Source organism: Poecile atricapillus, chromosome W, assembly GCF_030490865.1.
Source record: "Poecile atricapillus isolate bPoeAtr1 chromosome W, bPoeAtr1.hap1, whole genome shotgun sequence".
Classification (NCBI taxonomy): Eukaryota; Metazoa; Chordata; class Aves; order Passeriformes; family Paridae; genus Poecile; species Poecile atricapillus.
The window spans coordinates 97769323-97786026 of record NC_081288.1 but is presented as its reverse complement, the minus strand read 5'-3'; the positions used below and the strand labels follow the sequence as shown (position 1 = coordinate 97786026).

The following is a 16704-nucleotide window of genomic DNA, read 5'->3' as shown; positions in this document are numbered from 1 at the left end:
TCCAAGGACTGTTTGGATTCCTTCTTATGCTTTCTCAGGCCACAGTGAGAACCTTGTGTGACTTAGTTTCACACAGGCTCTGTGCTCCCTGCCTGCTTTCAGCATCCATACATTTTCATCTCTTTATTCAGCACATATAAAAAAAGATAGAAGAACTTGTGATTAGGTTCAGCTTTGTGTTGATGTCCTTCTCCTGGCAAGAACTGGTGCATCAAACCCTTGGACTTGAGCAGAGAAGACTTGGGCTTCTTCTGGGCTCTGCTTGAAATAATCCTGTGGGAGACAGTCCTACAGGGAAAAGGGGTCCAGAAAAGCTGGTTTATTTTTCAAGGATCACCTTCTTGAAGTTTAAGAATGGTCCATCCCAACATACAGGAAGTCAAGTAAAGATGGAAGGAGGCCTGCATGGATGAACAAGGAGCTCCTGGCAAAGCTCAAACATATAAAGTATACAAGAGGTGGAAGAAAGGCCAGGGAACCCAGGAGGAATATAGAGTCCATCTATAGATTCTATATATATAGACTGTCTGAGTGTGCAGGGATGGTGTTAGGAAAGCCAAAGTCCACCTATGAAGGACAAGAATATTATTGAGAGTTGTCAGCATGTACTTACAAAGGAGAAATCATGCTTGACCAACCCAATAGTCTTCTAAAATGAGGTGAATAGCTTCATGGATGAAGAGAGAGCAATGGATTATGTCTATATTGACTTTAGCAAGGCTTTCAAAATTGTTTTCCTGTCAGGGAGCAGCAAGGGCTTGCTTCTTCTTAAGGAATGGGGAGTTGAGAGTACCATGGTATATACAGCAGGGACTTCACCAGCCTGGACCTAGTCCTGCAGTACCCAAGTGAAGTGAGCAGGGAAGATCTGGAGATGGTAGTCAGATTCAACTGAGAATCCAGACCATCAGACAAATTTGTGGTGATGACACAGGTGCGAGGTACAGCCAGGAAGTCAGTCCACAAATCAGGCTCAGGTCTGGTGAGGACAACCAGGGTCAGACAGTCCATTGATCATTGGGTAGGTCCCTAGGGGCAAGACAGGTCCAAGGTCAAGACAGAAAGCAAATCCATAATTTGGGGTCCAGGTCAATGGGATCCATACCACTCACAGGTGTGGGTGTGGCTGAGCTAGAAATCAGTACTCCTGCAACACAGGTATCTTATTAGTGTGTATAAATACCTGATGGGAGGGAGTAAAGACAAAGCCAGACTCTTCTCAGCAGTGCCCAGTAACAGGACAATGAGCAATGGGCACAAACTGAAAAAGAGAAAATGTCATTTAGTTGAAAGGCACCTCTGGCAATTATCTAGTCCACACACACATACCTGTAGCACAAAGCAGTGTCAGCTAGAGCAGGTTGCTCAAGCCCATGTACAGTTGGGTTTTGAATTTCTCTAAAGGTGGAGACAAACTTACTGGGCAAACTGTTTCAGTGTTCAACCAGCCCTAGAGTAAAAAAAAAAAATAAATTTTCTTATGTTTAAGCAGAATTCCCTGCAATTCAATGTGTGCGCATTGCCTTTTGTCTTTTCACTGGATACTAATGAAAATAGTGTGTATCTGCTTTATTTATTCCATCCCAACAGTATCTAGATAAAGTAGTTTTGAAGATCTTTGTTCATCCCCTAAATCAATTCAGGTGTGCAAAGATTTTGGTAAAATAAATTACCAAATCTCAGGCATTCTAAATAGATGAAATGCAGAGAGTAGGGAGCTAGAATGACTGTGCGATATTTACAAGGTGAAAAACTTAGTACTGTCTGGTTTTTTTTCAAAATCAGATATACTAATATACTTTTCAGAAAAGAGGTGTTTATCCAACAGAAAAATAAGAAATTTTCATTGAAAAAATTAGGAATCCATGAACCAAATGTTACCTACATGACGTTTTGTGCAAAAACTGCCAACTTTGAGGGTTTTAATGCAAATTTTTTGATGGAAAAATAGACATTTTAAAAGCAAGATCAGATGTCTTCCTAATATTTTTATCACAATGGACTATGGATAGCATAATAGTTATTTTACGCAAAAGTTTAAATATATATATAAAACACCAGCATTTCTTATTCTAACATGTTTAATATAATTTTGCTGTTCTCTAGTGTGGAGGAAGCCCAGTCCTCCGACAGGCTTCCTCCTTGGAGATCTGTCCCCTAAGATAAGACAAAACTACTTAGTCATGGTGACTAAGCTATGGACCCCTTCCTGCTTCAGGACCCCATGTTATCTCCATGTAAACCATTGGTCATTTTACCCCGGTCTTAGACCATTGGCCCCTTTCCCAATTCTCCCCTTCCCTATAAAAACCTTGGCTTTTGCCCAGTTCAGGGGAAGATTGTCACTGGCCCCCTTCACTGAAGTCTGCCAATAATGAACTCTATGGAATACCACACAGCCTCCTGTCTCTCATTACGCGTTGGCTGGGGTAACCCACGAACGGAGCTGGGCTGATCTGAGCTGATCACAGAGCAGAAATCACTTCTAAAAGAGCCAATCACGTGAAGCCTCAGACCGCTCCTAAGGGTTACCCCTGGCTGGAAGCTGCCTGAGACTCCCTGGATGGCAGTTCCTCTCGGGACCTCTATCCGGAATAGTCGGTGGCAGAGCCAGGGGTTGGACAGACCTCCGGAACCAGCCATCAACACTCTCGCATGCAGAAATCTTTCCTTTTACTTTTTATTTCTGTTTATATCCTTATTTTGCAGGGTTTAGGATACAGATTGGTCAGATTTTCTTCTGAAATGTGTATGGGGGAAAAGCTTGACCCATATATTTGCTTGTTTATTTTAATGGATATAAAGATTCTCATGTATGTACTAGACACCAGAGGGTAATGCTTGGGGGTGGGGGAGAGGATAAAAGAGCTACATGTAAGAAAAACAAACAAACAAAAGCATGCATTAAACTGCATTGCATTTTTTGAACACTATTTCTGAACTAAGATTTCTGTCAAAGTTATGAATCATGTTTAGTATATATTTGAGAGGTTTGGTGTATAACTATATTTGTATAAACTTCATCTTACAGTATTCATAAATCTATCATGTTTTAATATGAGATAATGGGCTTAATACTATAGCTTTAGTCATTAGAAGCAATCTTTATTTTTTTTTAATATATCTAATTTTATTTAAAAACTAAAACAAAATTTAACTTACATGCAATAATTCTCTTTTAAGAAGACATTCAGAGCAAAGAGAATCTAAGAATCATGCATATTTCCTTCTTTCTGATAACTCAAGCTAGGAAATGTTATTTTTCTCCTTTAAAATCATCTGACAACTGTTTGCTTTTTCTGTTCAGATGTATCAGTTTTACCCCCTCTCCATCAATCACATCTAATCAGATAGACACTTTGAGTTCTTGACTTCTTGACAAAGTGTAGGCTGAATTTATGCTAAAGATCACTTTTCCTAATTCTTTCTTAATTTGAAAGGTCATGCAACTTTCCTACTTGTGTGACACTGCATTCCCAGAATCACAGGATATGATGATTTGAATGGAACCAACAAGGATCATCAAGTCCAACTCCTGGCCCTGCACAGGATCATCCCCAAGAGTCATACCATGTGCCTGAGAGTATTGTCCAAATACTCCTTGAACTCTGTAAGGCTTGTTGCTATGACCACTTCCTTGGGGAGCCTGTTCCAGTGCCCAACCACTCTGAGTGAAGAACCTTTTTCTCATATCCAACCTAAACCTCCCCTGACACAGCTTCAGGCCATTCCCTTGAGTTCTGTCACTGGTCACCACAGAGATCAGTGCCTGCCCCTCATCTCCCTCACAAGGAAGTTGGAAACTGCAATGAGGTTCCTCCTCAGTCTCCTCTTATCCTGGCTGAACAGACCAAGTGATCACAGCCTCTCCTCATATGGCTTCCCCCCAAGGCCCTTCACCATCTTCGCTGCCCTCCTCTGGACGCTAATAGCTTAATATCTTTCTTATATTGCAATGCCCAAAACTGCACATGGTATTTAAGGTGAGGCCACACCAGTGCAGAGCAGAGTGGGACAATCACCTCCTTTGACTGGCTGGCACCACTGTGCCTAATGCACCCCAGGACATGGTTGGCCCTCCTGGCTGCCAGGGCACACAGCTGACTCATGATCAACTTTCCACCAACCAGGACCCCCAGGTCCCTCTCCAAGGCACTGCTTCCCAGCATCTTATTCATCAGTCCGTCCATACATCCAGGGTTGCCCCATCCCAGGTGCAGAATCTGGCACTTTCCCTTGCTGAACTTTATATGGGTGGTGATCCCCCAGTCCTCTAATTTGTCAAGGTCTCCCTGCAGGACCTCTCTGCCTTTGAGGGAGTTGAGACCTCTTCCAGTTTTGTATCATCTGTGAACTTACTTATTATCCCTTCCTGTTGAAAGACCCCCGAGCTGTTCACCAGTCTTCACAGAAGTAATTGTGAATGCCGTTTATTTCTATCTTTAGCACACCTTTTATAGGGTTCTACAGGGTCTGCAGGCAGAGCAAGCTACTATTGGCTAACACACACAGTTTACATTTTTTCTCTTACACACAAGGATATTGTTTTACTTTACTCTCTCTTCTGCATGAAGGTTTCAAGGACTTTAGCCCTTAATATCACGACTTATGTCAAAGGCTGGTTTGTGCATACAGGCCTTTACTAATATATAAAATATAGCAACAATTCCCCCTTTCTCTTTTTGCACAAACCAGGCTTTGGATAAGATAACATACAACTTAGACTGTCATCCCAATTAACATGATAAGTAAAGTCCGTCCCCCTTCTAGCACAAGAGACTTCAACCATCCAGTGATGCCTCAGCTGGCGAACCAACTTCCAGTGGGGTCACTACCTTCTTTCAGGGCATGTAACCCATCCTGTAGCTGTTGTAGTTGCTCATGGATGGAAGCTGAATGATCAGTACGATCCAAGCAGCACATGCCTTCAAACTCCTCACAACCATGTCTTTGAGCTAAGAGCAAAAAGTCTATACTAACATAGCAATTACTACACAGGCTAAACACTTTATCTTAAACTATTATCTAACTACTTTTAACACACGTGCTTTGGTATATATGCAGTCTAAGCATGAAAGCAATTTGCTGAAAGGGTAAACACACAACTACAATTTGCTTTATATACAGTTAAATTGAGTCTCTACACTTTCCTTAGGTCTTCTACAGAATTTCTCTAGCACGATTCAGTCCTGGAATGTTCACTGCTCCCGTGATGTCAGCTGGCAGCTGATCGGTGACTGAGGGCTTTGATGTTCAAGTTGTTCTTCACATCCTTCTAAATCTTAAAACAAAGGATACCTGAAAAATTGGTAGAGACACAACATCATAATAACAACATAAAAGTTCTGTTGGTAAACTGTCTGTGTAGTGTTCAGACACAACTGTGTCCTGACAGCTCCACTTCTGATCCATGTCTGGAGTACCAAGGCTGTGTGATAACATCTCTGTTCACTGGATCTCGTGTGTTCAGAGGCAGACAGTCTGGTCAGAAGAACAGGTGACCTTTCTGAACCTGCCAACAAAACACAGGCACTTCTCCCTTTGAAGTTAATAAATTACACTAATTAAATGCTTTTAGGGCATCAATCTCCCCCGTTTTTTTAAAAAAAAATAATAAAAATGAGATGTACTTCTGTTATAAACATCAACAGCAACACAAAACCATATACACAATTAATAAGAACTTATACTAGTTAAAAATCAATTAAATCTTAAACATTATTAATAACATATATAATATAAAACTGCTATTAATTACTAAAACACTGCACCAGCATCCCATAGTTAGCAAACAAACAGAAACAAAACAATCAGTGAAGGATTGGGTAATCATTTCCGGAAATGATTCTCCAAGCTCACTTTAACATTGATCCAGCTGTCATATTAATAGGGTCAAATTGTTGAGTCGAAAGGTGACTCAAATACTGATTTGGTGCAAAAAACATCTGGATCTGCTGGCAAATATTCCATCCAGGTAAAGTCAAGGCTTGGCCAGGGCCTGGCTTTAAACTGGAAAGATGCCTCTTAACTCATTTCTAAAACAAGGTTCTCAATAGTAGCAGCTATGAGATGTTTACAGCACAGCAAACTGTTAAAATGCATTTGTATCAAATGATCAGAAGCCTTAGGTACCAGACCAATTAAACCATGCAGCAGTTGGTTTAATCTGAAGCCTCTCCCATGGCAGCTGATCCTCAGCAATGGTACATCTTCTTAAAATTCTGGAAACACTGAAAAATAAGAAAACTATAACAAACAAAAACTGCAGAGATTGCAACAACCAATAGAACTCCTGATGGAGTCAAGGGTGTCACAGACTGCATTCACTTCTATTCACAAGCAGGTGTTCACCAGTGTTCCATCACAGCTGTCTCAGCTGTGGCTATCTTCATATCTCTAGGAAAATAACTATACTTTGCAATTTAAACAAGTGTCTCCAACAAAACACAAAACAATTTCAATCAAACAATATCTAAACCCAACAATAATTATATATGACAAAAGGAAATAACAAACTTAACCTTAAAAGAATATCTAAGTTAGAAAACTTAACTTAAAAGCATTCAAGCCTAAACATTATAAAATTTGACTATCCTTAATTCTATTAACACTTAATCTATATTAAATGAAAACATAACTTAATCTTATTCTGTTACTACCAAAAAGAGCAACTAAAATTTTGATATATACCTTTTAAACACAATATAACAATAACATGGATTCACTATAGAGATTATAAAAATGAAACAAATCCATCACAATTCTATGTCATCTAGCTTTCAGAATAACCCACAATAACTGCAAATGTTACTAAAAATACTTATTCATAACAGGAATTTGCCTAGTATATGTTTAAATTGGTTAGGATTTTAAAGTGTAGTTTTTCTAGAGAAAAACCACCACAACAACATGGGATTTGGCAAGTTGCCATCCAGCTTTTATAGCACTTTTCAGAAGCATCAAGTCCAATTTTTAAACTAAAACCCAAAATCCAAATTGGTATATATGCAGTTATATGTGTTTTATATAACAAAAGGACTCACATTAAAATTACCTTATTAAAATTGTGGAAAAAACAAGCAAATAGATAATATATACTTTAACTTAACTTTGTCTTGTACAGCAAAGTTCTCTTAACTAATTATTTTTTAAACCACAAAACTCTTCTGTAGATAACATTAATTGGAAGGTTTTCCTAGAAGCTGTAAAACATACCATGTTTTAACCTTAGGTTCTAAGACCAATTATTGCAAGGCAACTTCTGTTAAACACTTTTTTTTTTTTTTTTAAACTTTCAAAGAACCACAATAATTTCTCCAGTAAAACTCTAAAAACTGCAACTGCATAAACTCATAATTACTTAAAACACAAAATTAACTCTACAATGGTATATAAAAACATTTTAAAAACCCAATAAATCATGACTTTTTAACAAATTGGGTACTATCCCCCTGCTTTTTCTTAGAGAGGGAGCGGGGGGGGTGAGCTGCCCGCCCCGCCGCTGCTGCAGCTCTGCTGTTATCTTTCTTCACATTCTCCACATACCTTCGCAGAGAGGAAAAACGGAGAGAAAGAAAAAAACCTCACAAAGTTAACTTTAACAAATGCAGTTTTTTCTCTCAATCTCTCTTGTTGTTCGCCAATAGAGGAAAAAAGGGCATGATTTTACAAAAGCAGGCGATGTTACACGAAGAGTCTGTCACGGCCAGCTGCTAACAACGGTGATCATTGCAGCTTATCAGCATGGCCTTGGAACTTTTCTTGCGCAGCTTCTACCCCCAGGGTGCCTTTGTTCTCTGCACCCACCTCGCTCCCCCATGTCCCCCTGGTTCGGGTGGAAACCAGTCTAAATTTAGCTTCTTTTCTTCCAGGGTGGTAAAGATGGAACTTAAATAAGATTGTAGTGCTAAAAGTGACTCCAAAAATGAAGCAAATATTTCTGGATGTATCACATCCTGCCATAACTGAACAGATTCTGTTCGTTGTTTCAGCATTCGCTGTGGAACTTTTTTTTTCTCATTATTTTCTTCTCTTTGACTCTCCCTCCCTCTCTCCATGGGCAATATAGATAGGAGAGCTTGCCCAGCAGTGGAAGATAAAGGCATCTTCCGCTGTGACGCAGGTAGAATTACGGGGCTCACAGCCTCAGCATATCTCGCTTTTCTGCTTTTCAAGGTATTAATTACAATCTGCCAAGTTCGACCAAGAGACCCAGTGTCCTTGCTCTTTTCCGTAATTGCCGTTTCCCATATCAGAGCCGATATATCAGTCCGTTCTTGCACCACAAAAAGCAGTGAGCACTGCAAATGCCCATGACAATTAGCCCATATAATGAGCATATCCAGGTCCTTTTCCTGGGCTGCTTCGCCTCGATTAACGAGGATGCTGAGAAGCAGTTTATCTGCCACCAGAAATTCCACATCCATGCTGACGGCAACCCGCAATGGGGAAGGTTGCGACCCTTCTACCACGCCCTTGCCTGCCTGGGCCCCCCCCAGCAGCCTGAATTTCCATGTCCTACCGCACCGCGTCTCACCGCGCTCAGGCTGCCTATCCGGTGCCGATCCAAGCCCGCGACGTCTAACGCCCAGATCCACTCCGCTGACTCCAAAGTGTTGGAGTCTGAGATACAGACTATGTGCCCTTGTTTTTAATATTTAGTTCTAAGATTCAAGAAAACACTGAATTTCATATAATATGAAATTCATGAGCATGTTTTCATGGTGATATATGAAAACAAATGTTAAAGTTAGATGAAAAAAGCTAAAAGTTTAGGTGTGTAGATTAGAAAGTTTCTTAAATCACTGGGTGAAAAAAAAATAGTTTAGAGAACAGGAGACAAGATGGAGGATTTAGGGTGTTGTCTCTTTGTATAGAGCATGTTTTGGAGTAACATTCATTATCTCATCTTCATTCTGTTTTAACACAGAAAAAGTGGATGTTATACAAAAATCTATTTTCTGAGATAAGGTACACTTTCTTTTGAGTTAACTAAAAGAAGTGATGCAGGTGAAATTGCATCACAAAGTGATCAACAAAATGATACAGCTCAAGGGTGATACCTGATTCACCTTCATATTCAAGGACTTTATCTCTCGTGCAAGATTCTGAATCTTGACACTGTTCACACCATGCTTTAACAAATGAGGCTTTAAAATATCGACTTTCCCACTGTTTCACATGAAACCCAAAGTTCATTGTTCTTGCATGTTGGATCCAAGCTGTTCCGCTGTCAGCTGTGGTCTTGATACAGTTCACATCAGCGTGCTCGCTCTTCTGCTCTTCGGGCTGTCTGCTTGTCTCTGCAGCTGATGAGTTTTCATGTTCTTTGCTAGGAAGTTACTTTTGCTTTGAACCTGTGAATACACAAACATACACTTTCCTCCAAATTATTAATTGAAATAGATCTTTTAATCTTCTTGCTTTTAAACTTTTGACCAGAACTTAAGAATTCTCTCTCAACTTTGCTTGAGTACTGTTAGAACAATACCTGATAATTGATGGAACTGGCTTTGTAAAAGACTGTCGTGGTTTCAAGCTAGTAATAAAAACTTATTTATTTTTTGCTAGAGATATGGATTAAAATAAGAGCAAAACAGGCTTAAAACTTAAAGGAATAAAGACAGTTTATTAACAAACTACTAGAATAAAAATACCAAAATAAACTTTCAGAGAACCTTTTTACTTTTCACTACTTGATCATTTCTTTGTACACATAACAACATAGAGACAAAAAAAGTTTTACAATCTTGGTGGTCAAAAACAGTTTCAATTTTAGAGTCTTTTCATCAGTCCCCGCAGAGAAACAGAAGTCTCTTTCTGCTAATCCATGGAGTTTCTAGAGTCCACTCCTCCCATCTCACACCACTCTGAGGTGTGCAATGGGTCAAATTGAATCTAGGGATGCTATTTTTAAGGATAAGTGATTCAAAGCCGAAATCTTTTTCAGTTGTCCCTGTGAGCCCTCCTGGAAAACAGCCATCTCCCTGGCTCCTTTAAGGCTTTAAAATCTTCACTTCACTCGCAAGTTCCAGCAACTCACAGCATCATAATCATTTTCTTTTCTTTAAAGTCCACACTTTGAATACTCTATTCCTCCCATACTCTAGCCATGAATTAAAGGAGTCTTTAAACTACTGTCCATCTCCATAGCTGCAACAGAAAGACTTTTCAGCAACAAGCATCTTCTTTTTCTCTCTTTCTTATTTAAACTTAACTCTTTTCTTCACTGTTTCTGGTAGGTTTATGATGTCTTACATGTTAATTGTCTCTCTTTCTCTGTTTGTTCTAAGAAAAAGGAGTAATCTGTTGTTTATCTAGGTAATAAAAGAGTTAAAAGAAGAAAGCTACAAAAGTTCATAGTGTCCGGTTTCAGTCTAGCAACAGACTTTGAAAACTAAACAAAACTGCTAAACTGCTTTTCTCTCCTCCCCCCCCTCCCTGCGGCCTTGTCCCGGGCCTGGGAGGGGGGGGGGGGAAAGCCAAGACGGAGCTTGTTACCTCTCCAAAGCCGGAAACAAAAAGAGAACGAGACAGCTCTGAGTGTACTTCTTAAGGGAGTGTTTACAAGTTGAATTCACTTTTTAATGGTCAGATCTGCTGTCAATTCTTGAAATGACTGATAATTGGTCAAGAAGAAAAACTCCCATCAGTCACCAGTAGCTTCAACTTCCCTTTTTTTTTAACTCGGTTTTAAAGGTGAAGCTAACCTACGACAAAGACTTGTTTAAAAAGGACTGTTCAAGAATTATTTGCAATAGATATAAGATCTTGACGCTTTTTCCAAAAATTTAAGATATATTAGGTTTTTATACTTCCGAGGCATAGCCTTGGTTCCCCCCCCTTTTTTTTTTTGTAATTAAGGTATTTGGGTTTTTTGTTATGACAATGAAAAACCATCAAAGTAAAACACTTGCACATGTATACACATAGGAAATAACACTTTTACAGAAATCAAAAACTTATTAAGAAGATGCATAATTAATATTATGCGATATTAAACTTATCTAAATAATCTGTAATATGAATTAGTAAATGTACTAAATATATACTCTCATCCCAGAGTCTGCCACAGCTGATAAATCAATGGAAGATTGGAAAATCATGTCCGGATAACAATTTTCCAAGCCCAATGTAAAATCCAGCTGCTATATTAATTCACTAATTGCCAAGTCAAATTGACCTGAATATTGTTTTGATGCAGAAAACTTCTGGGTTTATTGGTAAATTCTCCATCTAGGTAAAGTCAAGGCTTGACCAGAGCCTTAGGCCTCATCTGGAAAGATGTCTCTTAACTCATTTTCAAAGCAAGGGGTTTAAAAATAACAGCTATAAGATGGTTAAAACACAGCAAACTTTTAAAAGGCATTTGTATAAAGCAAATGACCAGAAGCCTTAGGTACCAGACCAATTAAACCATGCAGCAGTTGGTTTAATCTGAAGCCTTTCCCATGGCAGCTGATCTTCAGCAATGGTGCACCTTCTTAAAATTTTGGAAACACTGAAAAATAAGAAAGCTATAACAAACAAAAACTGCAGAGATTGCAACAACCAATAGAACTCCCAATGAAGTCAAAAGTGTCACAGACTGCATTCACTTCTATCCACAAGCAGGTGTTCATCTTCATCTCTTTAGGAAAATAACTATACTTTGCAATTTAAATAAATGTCTTCAATAAAACATAAAGCAGTTTAAATTTAAACTTGTTAAAAATTAATTATGATAAAAGGAAGTAACAAAACTTAACATCAAAAAATGCCAAAATTATAACTTCACTTAAAAACACTCAAACTTACACATAGTGAAATTAACTTTGATTAATTCTATTAACACTTAATCTGTATCAGATGACAACACAGCTTAATCTTACTCTATTATTATAAAAAAAGGCAATTAAAAGTTTGGTATACACGTCTTTGAACACAATATAACAGGAACATTGATTCACTATAGAGATTATAGGGATGCAACAAATTTATCATCATTCTGTGTTATCTGGTTTTGAGAATAACCCATAATAACTGTAGATGTTATTAAAAATACCCATTCATAACAAGAATTTGCTTGGTATATGCTTACATTTGTTAGGATTTTTAGAGTGCAGTTTCACTAGAAAAAAAAATACAACACTACAAATTTGGCAATTTGCTCTTCAGCTTTTGTAGTACTTTTCAGAAACATTAAGTCTAACTTTTTTAACTAAAATTCAAAATCCAAATTGATATATATGCTATTATACATGTTTTTTATAACAAAAGGACTCACATTAAAATTGCCTAATTGTAAAAAAATACCAAGCAAATGGGTAATACATGGTTAACATAATTTTGAAATTACTGAAAACTGTATTGAACTAACTCCACAATACGGTTACTCAAATGAAAGGTTATAAATGAAAGAAACTTGTCATTCAATCCTTTTTCTGTAGGGTTAATCATATGATCTTTCAACTCAATTTTAAAGAAATGCATCTTGCAGAAACTGACTGTAATTACAGTAATATTACTTGATAATCACTCTATATGATACAGTATTACATTATCAGTAGATGTATAGAGAAGATAACCTTTTCAAAACCTTCATGTATTGGGAATACTGAAACAGAATAAAAATCTTTTAAATTTCTTGGGATGTATAAATATAATTTTCCATGCTATTTTGTAAAAACAAAACCAGCAGATATTATTAGAAATACATCTATATATATTTCACTATAAAATATCTATAAACTTTTTGATCTATTTTTGAAGGCACTTCATTCAATAGAGACTTTTTTTTTTTTTTTTTTTTCCAATCATGGTTACAACAATTTGCTGATTTACTAACAATACAACTTGCAAAGCTTCTAATTTTTGAATTGTCCAATTAAAACACTCTCTTTTTTGTGCTTCTCTGAGATGTCCAGCTTTCTGTTGTTTCTCTTTTCTTTTGTAGCTTGCTTTCGGCGGTTTTACCAAAGTTGCCTTAGTTGTTTCACTGGTGGTTGCCATGGCGACAGCGTTTCTGGCTGCCGTGTGCTATCAAACCCGTCTGTGCCGGGCTGCTTTTGAATCTGAGAAAAAACTCTAAAAACTTATATTTAGGGAGAAACTCCTCTTCAGGAGATAAATCCCTTTTTGGGTGACTGCTGTTTGTGCCAGAAAACGGACCCACGACCCTGAGATTAAGAGTCTCAGGCTCTGCTGTCTGAGCCAGCCGGGCCGACTTCCCGATCTTTGCCGGCTCGGCTTCAGCACCGAAACGTGCATGCGCGGCTCAACAGGGGACTCCGCCAACCTCCTCTCCCTGAGGGCCGGGTCCTCCTCATCATGGATCGCGGCACTGGTCTCCCTGCAGGGTGTGCCTTTGTAGCTTTGGCCAGCCCCTTTTCTTTCGCTGTCTGTCTATGGCAGCGTCCTAATATTTTTTTTCTAATCTCTCCCCCCTCTGCTCGGGGTCACTCCACGGCGCGGCCATCCTGCCGTCTCCTGCCGCTCTTTGAAGCCTTTCCTCTTGGGCAGCCTCTAACTCCGCCTGATGGGCGGGTATTTTCAGGGTCGCCTGCTGAGCGAACACCCCCCTCGTGTCCCCTCTTGGGCAGACACACCTTCACCAGCCTTTTCTAACATCTCTGTGTTGTTAAATTCATCAGAGGATGGGGTAAGCTCCCTCCCTCGCTCTGGCTCCTCTGACGTGCATGGAGGGTGCAGGGTAGGGGGCTGTTCTAAAGGCGTGGTTTCAGAAACAGTGTGGAACTTTTCTAACTTTTTTTTTTTTTTCATCCCCCCCCGCGATTTCTTCTGAGTGCAGTAATTCCAAAAAGACTCTATATAAACCATCATGTCTCTCCATGCAATTTTTTAACCTCCAACAATATGACAAACTGCTCACTCTGCTTTCTGAAGTAACACAAGCTTCCCGGTGTTCAGTTTTCCCTCTCATTCCTCCCTCGTCCCCCCACGTTCTCTGAAGGGACAGGGACAGGGGTACCACGCCGCTGGGGAATTATCTGGGTTTCCCGCGCTTTCAGAAAGGGCAGTTTATCTCCCCACATTCCCAGGGCTCCTAACTCTTTAAACCTCATATTTATATTTTGCCCCATATCCTGGGTTTAAACAATCTCTCTTTATAAATACTCAATCCCATTATCTAGACTGTATACAGCTTACCAGACCTAGCTATCTTCAGATTACTGACGAGCAGAATCCAATGTTCCGAGTCCAGGGCCCTTGGAATTTCGGAATGTGATAGCAGATGTTTTTCTCCAGATGGATTTCTTTCAGGAACTGGTTGCTGTGATCCTGCAGGTGTTGATTGAAGCTTCTGTGAGTTTTTGTAGCACAAACACGGGGCACCATTTGTAATTTCCCTTTCCTTGCCTCCTTTGGGCTCAATTCTCTGTGGATACAACTTTTCTCTAGTCTCTCAGCCTCCTTTGGGCTGAATTCTTCTGGGATCCTCCCTCGTGGGGAGTTCCACTTATCTCAGTCTTTATGATTGGAAGAAAACTCCCGAGCTCGTTAGAATCTTGTTTCTCGTGTTTATTGAAGGATCCTTACAAAACTTAACAGGTCTCTCCAGGCTGGTTACAAGGTTAATCTTTGCAATTTGGCACATTTCTTTCTTCTGATGGTACAAACAAGGCCTTGTGGCACACTCCGTGTCTGATACACAAAATGGCCCCAAACTACGCAGTACTTTTATCTTTATACCTATTTTTACCCAATTGACAATAGACACGTATATTATTTTTCTTAATGACCCAATGACCCATCACCTCTGTGATGCACTGCGGCATTTTCTATCCAATCACTAACTATTACCCAAAAACCTCTAGGAGAAGAACATGAAGAAGAAAGAAGAAAGGACAAGAGACAACACCCTAAATCCTCCATATTGTCTCCTGTTCTCTAAACTATTTTTTTTTCACCCAGTGATTTAAGAAACTTTCTAATCTACACACCTACACTTTTAGCTTTTTTCATCTAACTTTAACATTTGTTTTCATGTATCACCATGAAAACATGCTCATGAATTTCATATTATATGAAATTCAGTGTTTTCTTGAATCTTAGAACTAAATATTAAAAACAAGGGCACACAGTCTGTATCTCAGACTCCAACACAAAGCCCCTCTGCCCGCAGGGGTGTCCTTGGTCAGAGCGCCAGATGTTGAAAGACGCCCGAGCTGTTCACCAGTCTTCACAGAAGTAATTGTGAATGCCGTTTATTTCTATCTTTAGCACACCTTTTATAGGGATCTGCAGGGTCTGCAGGCAGAGCAAGCTACTATTGGCTAACACACACAGTTTACATTTTTTCTCTTACACACAAGGATATTGTTTTACTTTACTCTCTCTTCTGCATGAAGGTTTCAAGGACTTTAGCCTTTAATATCACGACTTATGTCAAAGGCTGGTTTGTGCATACAGGCCTTTACTAATATATAAAATATAGCAACACCTTCCACTCCTGCATCCAAGTCATTTATGCAGATGTTGAAGAGCACAGGGATGAGGATGGAACCCTGCAGAGCCCCACTAGACACAGGTCACTAGTCTGATGTCATCCCATTCGCTATAAGCCTTTGCACCCTACCCATGAGCCAGTTGCTCACCCATTGCATGATGTTTTTATCCAGCTGTGGGCTAGACATTTTGTCCAGAAGGATCTTGTGTGAGACAATATCAAAAGCTGGGCTGAACTCCAAAAAGATTACATCAAGTGGCTTCCCTTGATCAGCTTGCTAGGTTACCTCATCATAAAAGGAAATCAGTTTTTACAAGCAGGAGTTTCCTCTCGTAAAGCCGTGCTGGATGTGACTGATGACTGCCTTGTCTTTCAGGTATTTTTCATTACTTCCCAGAATAATCTTCTCCATAACTTTACTAGGCACCTAAGTGAGACTACCAGGCCTGTAGTTTCCGCAGACCTACTTCTTGCCCTTCTTGAAGACTGGGTCAGCATTCACCAGCTTCCAGTCAGCTGGGACTTGTCCAGATTCCCAAACTGCTCAAAAATCCTTGAGAGGTTTTACAATTACATCAGCCAGCTCTTTGACAAGCTCAACTCCAGTTGAACTTTGACCATACAGATTTTCTCCTTACAGTGGCAAGCAGCATGTCTATATTCTTCCCACATCCCCTGACCTTGCTTCCACTGGCCATACATTTCTTTTTGGCCTTGTTTCCAAGAGAAGATCCCTGTTCAGCCAAGCCAGTCTTCTGCCTTGCCTGCTTGATTTCCAACATTTGGGAATCACCTGCTCCTGTGCCCTTAAAAGGTGGCGTTTAAAAAGTGACCAGCATTGATGGACCCCAGCACCTGCAAAAACATTTTCCCAGGGGACCTTATTCACTAATTTCTTTAACAACCTGAAGTCTGCTCTCCTCATGTCCAGAGTTGAGGTTTGATGGACCTTTTCTCCTGTCAACAGAGATTTTAAATTTGATCTCTTTGTGGTCACTGTGGCCACGACAGCTGCCTATCTCCACTTTGCTCATGAGTTCCACTCTGTTGACAAGCAGTATGTCAAGGAGGGCATCTTTCTGAGTCAGCTCCCTTAGGACCTGTTCCATAAAGTTGCCATTCAGGCTTCTTAGGAATCTTCTGGTCCTGTTTGTACCAGCTGTGTGATGCTCCCAGTTAATTTCTGGCAAGTTGAAGTCTCCCATAAAGACAAGGATAGTTAACTTGGAAGCTTCCCTTAGTTCCTCAAAGAATAA

The 16704-nt window shown here is 39.6% G+C and overlaps 1 protein-coding gene across 1 annotated transcript in view; it reads left to right on the top strand.

Annotated features, from left to right (window-relative positions):
- LOC131591635 (transcription factor RFX3-like) overlaps positions 1-16704 on the top strand; it is a 287779-nt gene that overhangs the window by 159269 nt on the left and 111806 nt on the right. The window lies entirely within an intron of this gene.